Raw genomic sequence first — 7,977 nt, 5'->3', positions numbered from 1 at the left:
TGTTGCACACAATGATCATTTTGATTCATCTTGTGCTGATCCCTAATGGGTAGGATACTGTATGACTGGTTGTGGAGCACCCCTTGGGTGCTTAAGAGTGTCATCATTTGATTTTACAAGGGGTACCTCGTTAAATAACCCTGTTTCACTCAGTTTTAATACAGCATGTTGTTAGTGAGTGTAGGTTTTAGCCCTTGTGCATATACATATACAGCATATGTACATATATATATGCATGTATGAAATATGTGCGTGCGCATGTGTGTGTTTATGTGCACACACACACACACACACACACACACACATTCATCCATAGAGAAAGAAAATAATGTACACGTGCATGTATATATGTGTATCTGTGTGTCTTAGCTAGCTATCAAACATGCCTAAGGCCATTTGGGAATATTGCCCTCAACACTCATGTACACACACACACACACACACACATAAATGCATTCATAATTTCCTTGTTTTTTATGTTTTTTTGTAATGATGTTGAATTCATATTCTTTATCACTCTGTTTTCCCTCTCTCTTTCTTTGTAAACACACACCAACACATATATGCTACATATATATATTTGCTATTATATGTATGTGTGTGTGTGTGTGAGAGAAAGAGAGAGAGAGAGTGTGTGCATGCATGCATGAGTGTGTTAAACTGTGTTTGTGTGTGTGTGTGTGTGTCTGTGTGTGTGTGTGTGTGAGTGTGTGTGTGTATGTGTGTGTGTGTGTGTGCGTGTGTGTGTGTGCGTGTGTGTGTGTATGTACTGTAGAATGTGGCTAAGCTTTTCATATAAAAGCAATATAAAAGTAATGTGCATAATAAATTTCTTTCTACTAGAGGCCAAAATCTCAATGTCATAATTCCTGGCTGGAGGCCAAATTTAGAACAGTTTTGAAAGTACAGTACAATCCATTGCCAAAGACAAAACAGATCACAGGTTGCTGCTATGTGGTTGCTAAGCCTGCTAGAAATATCAACCAAATCTTTAAAGCATCACACCTTACCATGGTAAAAAAGGAAAGTAGAGCAATTCTAATAAAATAGTCCGATATATACTTTATCTAAATAAAATAAAAGATGACTATGACTGAAATGTCTTTAATCATAGGTCTAGTATGTCTCAGGTTCAAATAGCATCAAGAACAAAGCTGATGATATAATAGTAACCACAATGATAATGATAATATATGTTTCAAACTTTAACAGAAGGTCAGCGTTTTTAGGGCCACTTCACTGCTATGTTATTTTACCAAGCTCAAAAGGATGGAAGGCGAAGTTGAAGTTGATGAGATTTGAACACAGAATGTAAAGAGCCAGATGAAATGTCTGCCTGCCACATTAACAATGTTTCAAATTTTAACACAAAACCAGCAATATTAGGGAGAAGGATGTAGTCGATTATACTGATACTAGTACTTGACTGTTACTTATTTTATTGACCCCACAAAGGGATAAAAGGTGAAATTGGACTTGGCACAATATGAACTCAGAATGTAAAGAGCTGAAACAAATTCCCACAAGATATTTTTTCCAGCATTCTAATGATTTTACTAGCTCATTAGTGTAATAAGGAAATACAGCCCTCTAGCTACTGGAGGACATCTTAATATGAACTGGCAGAAATACCTGTCGCTGACTGGGTTCAGAAAAAGTCTTCAAAAATTATACCCTGATTTATGAAAGTTACTGCTTCGATATTATTGCCAGGTTTCAGCCCCATAAGTTATAATATTTTACTAATGGGTCTGCTGATAGTCAGTCTCTTCAGCTCTTTCACTTTTCCTATGCTGAGATTGCTTAGGTAGTCCAAATCTAATTTTTTTTTAGAGGCATTGTATTAGGGTGAATTAATCTATAAGACAAGGGACTTAACTCATGTTAGCAAACTTATGGATTTCACCGTCGTGAAAATTGATAAAAGTTATGGTTGAAAAGTTATTTTTACCGCTATCCGGGGTGCCTCGGGAAAAATAAGTTGACAAAAGCACAGCCATGGTTGTGACCAATGTCCTCCTAAAATTGGAGTGACATGTGTGCTAATTTGTGGACATGCATAAAGTACATTCACGTACACACACAAACACATCCTGCCTTTTATAGATATAGATTATTTCAATTTCTACTGTCACCAGTGCTATCTTAACACTTTAGTATTCAAATGTGTCATATCCAGCCCAAAAATTCTACCTGTTTTATGTTCAAAATGACCAGATCCAGCTTCTCACACCTACCCTACAATGTCATTCTGAAAATAAACAATCACCTCATCAAAACCTTGAAGCTACAAGATAACATATGATTAATTCAAAATAATGTGAATAGATAATCATTATTTTTAAGAAAGAAATCTGAATGCTAAAGGATTAAGGCATTAGTATACTAATCAGTCACCCACAATCCTACAAGACTAGGGGCCCCTGTGGCTGTGTTGATAGGGGCTACAGTACATTGCTGTACATGGGGTTAAATCAGCCCTGACTGTCATTGCCAGGCCTTTTATATTACTTTTATATTAAAAGCACACGAGACTTTTGTTGGCCCAGGGTTACAGTTGCAGTCATTTGCTCAAGGTGTTGCTCAGTGAGACTGAACTTGAAACTGTATGGTTGCAAAGTAAACTTCTTAATCACACATCCATGTTTACACACACACACACACACACACACACACACACACACACTCTCACTGCTCATCCATACATAAGCTTTCCTGCCTACAATGCTGCAATTTGTCTTTCTGGTGCCATGCCAAAAAAATTTCCACCAAATATGCAGAATTCTCTCTTCCCCTATTTCTCAACCATAATGGTTCTGTGAGCATCACCTCTATTGATAAAAACCTCCACTTTTACTACCCACCACATTGTACACAATTAGCAAATCTCTTCTAAATTAATCCCATCCCGCTCCCCCATCAGGCCGGTACCCTAGCATATATACCATGCCAAGAGTGGCAGTACAGTCAGATGTTTGAAACTTATTAAAGTAGAACACTATCTGACATTACTGAATAGAGTAAGGGTCTCACACATGTGATGTAATAGGGTAAAGGGTAAAGACCCCCTTTGGTCATTACTGACCATGGGATTGCACCTAGAAAGTTACCCTCCAAGGCACAAGTCTAGGCAAAGTTGTTTATGGAAGACCAGCAGTCACCCATGCATACCAGGTTTCCCTCTCCATGCCACTGATGTTATCCAAGGGAAAAGCAAAGGCTGATACAGCTTGGCCCCAGTGACGTGACAACTTATATCTACAGCTAAGTGAACTGGAGCTATGTGAAATAAATGCCCTTCCTAATACCTAAAACTCCAAGAGTGTAATGAGTGCTCTTTATGTGCCACCAGCATGGGTACCAGTTATGTGACACTGGCATTGGCCATGCTTACGATTTCAATTTGTTTGACGAGTTTTCTCAAGCACAGCATATCTCCAAAGGTCTCAGTCACTTGTCATCGCCTCTGTGAGGTGCAATATTCAAAGATCACGCTTCACTTCATCCTATATCTTTCTGGGTCTACCTTTTCCACAGATTCCCTCCACCATTTGAGTGCGGCACTTGTTCACACAGCTGCCCTCGCTCATACACATCACATGACCATACCAGCACAGTCATCTCTCATGCACACTGCATCTGATGCCGCTTATGCCTACTTTTTCTCTCAAGATGCTTACACTTTGTCATACATTGTACATCCAACGATTCATACTAGCTTCATTTCTTTCAAGCCTCACACACACGAACATGTATGTATGTATGTGTGTATGTATATATGTATGTATGTATGCATGTATGTTATGTGCAGCTGAAGTACTATTAGCATAGTATAGTAATCTGTGTATCATACTTCAAGCAGATACATCATTGAATGGCTTATAAATTGTGAAATTCGTCCTGAGATAGTATATCTTATAGACATACAGGGTTAAAATCATCAAAATATATCAAGCGCCTGTGAAAACCGGATAGCCTTCGTCGTGGTGCTGCTAGATGTGCCTTTCTGCCTCTTTGTACTTTGTTAGTAGCAAGTATTCACTGACAACTGCATGCTAAGACAAAATCTGCCATTATTGATAAAGAAAAACAATCATTGTTTTCAAAAGTAGTGATTGTTGCTGCTATTTTCGTTTAACCCCCATAACAAACTTAGCCTGGTCTAGCAAACCTAAGAGAAAATGCGTTTCAGTTATGAGCATTCTGTTTTTGTACAAGTACCACTACATTATCCCGTATCCTTCGTTGTTTTTTAAAGATATTAAGGTGTGATTTGAGCAAGATCTGCCTGCTTATTTTAGCATGTCAAGAAATTATTTAGAACTGTTAAAATGATATTTGCTCATATTCAGAAACTAATTGCTATTTTTTGTATCTAAAACACAGCAAAAAATATTATGGTGGAATTGATGTGTAATTAAGGGACTAATAGCACTGGATTACATAAAAAAAAAGACAAAGATTCTTTGAATACTAGAGATGGCTTATAGTATTAGACATTTTTTGAGATTGTCATTTCTGTTTTGAGAAAGAAATGTCCTGACTTGAAATTGTAGAACTTGCCTCTTCTCACAACACACAATCTTATCGTATACCATGAATTAATCTGTAATAGTTTGTATTTGTTTTGCACGATTCTTTATGAGAATTCGTGTGTTGAAGCATATTTTATTGTGTGTTGGGAGAGTCATTCTGTTTTAATGCCTTATCAATCAACACACTCCGGTTCAATTTCCACTCATTTACTTATTTATTTTTTCTAAAAGTTTCGTTGTTTCTTGCAACTTCTTCAATAGTGGTTGACTCTGTCCATTATCGGAACTGCGTTGACTCTGTCCGTTATCGGAGCAGCTCCGATAACGGACAGAGTCAACGACAATTGAAGAGGTTACAAAAAGCAACGAAAATTTTAGAAAAAAAAAATGAGTGGAAATCGAACCGGTGTGTGTTAATTAATAAGGCATTAAAACAGAATGACTCTCCTCTGACACAATAAAATATATATGCATTTTATCGAAAATATTCCTCTGTTTGTGCTTTTCTTTCGAGCAGTTTTGCATATTTTTATAAAATGTAATAAATGCAACGTTAAGAAAAAGATGAAGAATACAAGGGAGATAATTTGAGGAACCTTTAATCTAAGGGGAATAATAAGTCAAGGGAGACAATAAGAAAGGAAGGGAGATAAATATGGTAAGAATGCGAACATGTATTAAATTACTTTTAAGTTAATTGAAATTTACAAGATTATATACGTTAAAAATAAAATTGTTATACCTTTATAGATGTAAGGAATGAAAGGTTGTGACCTCTGACCTTTAACGAGAGGGAAAATTGAGGTTCAAAGCATAAAAAGGGAAACGAGATCGTTAAGTGGTTCTCCGAAGGATGTATTGCTTGAATTATTTGAGGAAACTGTCGAGAATTTTCATGGATGCAAAATGTTACTAAGTAGGCAAAATTAAATGCAAGGGTGAACTATGTGGAACTAAGGTACCTGAGATTATTCTTAATAGTACAACTAGTAATAATTGTTATTATTTACCTCGAAGTTAGCCCTGAAGAATGCTTCAAATTTGTGTCTTCAGGAAAATAAATAAAAGAAAATAAAATAAAGGCGAGATTCTAGATATTACATTTCTTCTTCGCCCCCACCCAATTTAATATGCATGCATACACGCGCGCGCGCACACACACGTACACGCACCTCGCCACAAGATATATATATTCTTTCTACTTGCTTCAGCCACCAGACTGCCAGACTATGTCCATGCTGGGGCACCGCCTTGAATTTAATCAAAAAATTTAGTCGAATGAATTGACCCCAATACTCATGGTTTTAAAAGTGTGGTACTTACTCTATCGTTCCTTTTTGTCGATTCACTAAGTTTACGGGGATGAAAACACACCAACATCGGTCGCCAAGCGGTGGTGGGGGGACAAACACAAACACAAAGAGACAGGAATAATACATACATACATACATACATACATACATACATACATACATATACATACATGCATACACACACACACACACACACACACACACACACATACACATACACACACACACACACATGCATGCACATATATATATAATGTAAAAGCATGTGATTGTTTTCGATTTCTTTCCTCCATCGTCTTGGACTTTCCTGTTTCTTCCTGTTTTCGATGAAGAGCTATGCTCGAAACGTAAAACTTCTACTCTTTTCCTTCTGAGCATCTAATTAATACATTTCTTGTGCCACGTCCGAAAACGCAATAGAAGAGAATAAAACATTCGGACAGATAGGCGGACAGGAGAAACAACAATTAAAAGGGCAGACATAAAAAAGACGGGTCATTTGTAGCTTTCTTTCCTCTGTCCAGTATACCAGAAGTCCTTATTGTTTCGGACAGTTACACTTGAGACAGTTCGAACTAGTTGCCCCCCCAAAAAGTCTAAGCTAAGAGCATTAGACCTTTTTGTTAGAAATCTAGACATATCCCGCTTACTTAGCAATTCTGTCAAGAAGTCCGATAAAATAAGTACCAGACTTAAAAATAAAAAATACTGGGTAGATTCGTTCTAAAATTCTAAAATTCTTCAAGGCGATGCCCCAGCATGGCCGCAGTCTAATGATCACAATAAGTAAAAAAAATAAAAAATAAATAAATAAAAGATAGCTGAAATGAAATCTATCTCCCTTAAGTATAAAGAAAAGAACAGCATAATACTTAATATCAAAATTCTTCTGTTTCACCAATTGAAAATGGTAGTGGCATTGGTAGAATCGATATACATTGCTGTATTTTTTCCTGGCACTCTAGTGAATTTCATTTTTCCTGGGATCATTAAATAAAGAACAAATAAGTGCTGGGTCCATCTTCTCTCCCTGAGTCTATCATTTTGGTGGTTCTACTACAATCAGGAGTTCTCAACCGGGATCCATATAAGATTTTTTGGGAGTGGGTGGATGGGTGGGGATCCATATATGCAATATAGTAAATTGGGAGTCTATGGTTATTTTTCAGGGACCATGAAAAAACTATGCTTCAGACCAGTAAATTTTATGTGCAATAAATTGGTTATATATCTACAATATGCAAGATATTTAAACAATTTTTTATACAATTCTTAATAACATTTAATTATAAAAATACTTTAGGGTTTATTAAACCCGGAATGGTGATGAGGGTCTACCCAAGTAAAATATGATTCAACGTGGTCCATGCGTAAAAAATGGTTGAGAATCCCTGTATTAGATGAAGTGTCAGTAGAAAAGTCGAGAGAAGTGTCTGTGCTTCTGTTTTTTATTTTTTTTTCACGACAATATGGTCCCTTAAAAACACTTACGAAATGTTTGAGGAGAAAATAACAGCCGTGAAATATTTTCAAAATTAAAAAAATAATTGTAAAATAATTTATTTTTGCTGATGTCGCCTGTCATGTCTTTTATTTGCTTTTTGCTTCGTATAAGGGACATAATACATGATATATTAACGAAATTATTTCCCTTCGATTATATTGATATAAACAATTGCAGCGTGAAAGATGTTTATAAGCTATTTAAAAACATAAAAACCATTAGATTTACTTCAACATTAAAATTGAATTTGCCAAAATATTTTCGTCGGATCTATTTTAAAACGGGGGCGCCAGTATTTTCTTAACGAAACACTAACGAAACACTTTGAAACTTGGGACACTGGTAGAATGTGTCATATAAAACATCTTTTACTCTTAGTCTTCTTAATAAAAAAAAAGGAATTCGCAAGTTATTCCATGTTAAAGTTGTCGTATTTCTGTAATTTCAACCAATCACTGACGTCTATTCAGCTTAATAGACTTACTGCTGGGCGGTCATAAAAATGTTATTCCCTGTGACATATTTCATCCGGTTTAATCGTAATTTATACGCATATATTGTTTATATAATAAATTACGCTGTGCGTATCTATGTGTGTAACAATTTTAGAGTTCGGATTCTAGAG

Source organism: Octopus bimaculoides, chromosome 2, assembly GCF_001194135.2.
Source record: "Octopus bimaculoides isolate UCB-OBI-ISO-001 chromosome 2, ASM119413v2, whole genome shotgun sequence".
Lineage (NCBI taxonomy): Eukaryota > Metazoa > Mollusca > Cephalopoda > Octopoda > Octopodidae > Octopus > Octopus bimaculoides.
The sequence above is the reverse complement of the archived record's forward strand: the minus strand, read 5'-3'. Positions refer to the sequence as shown.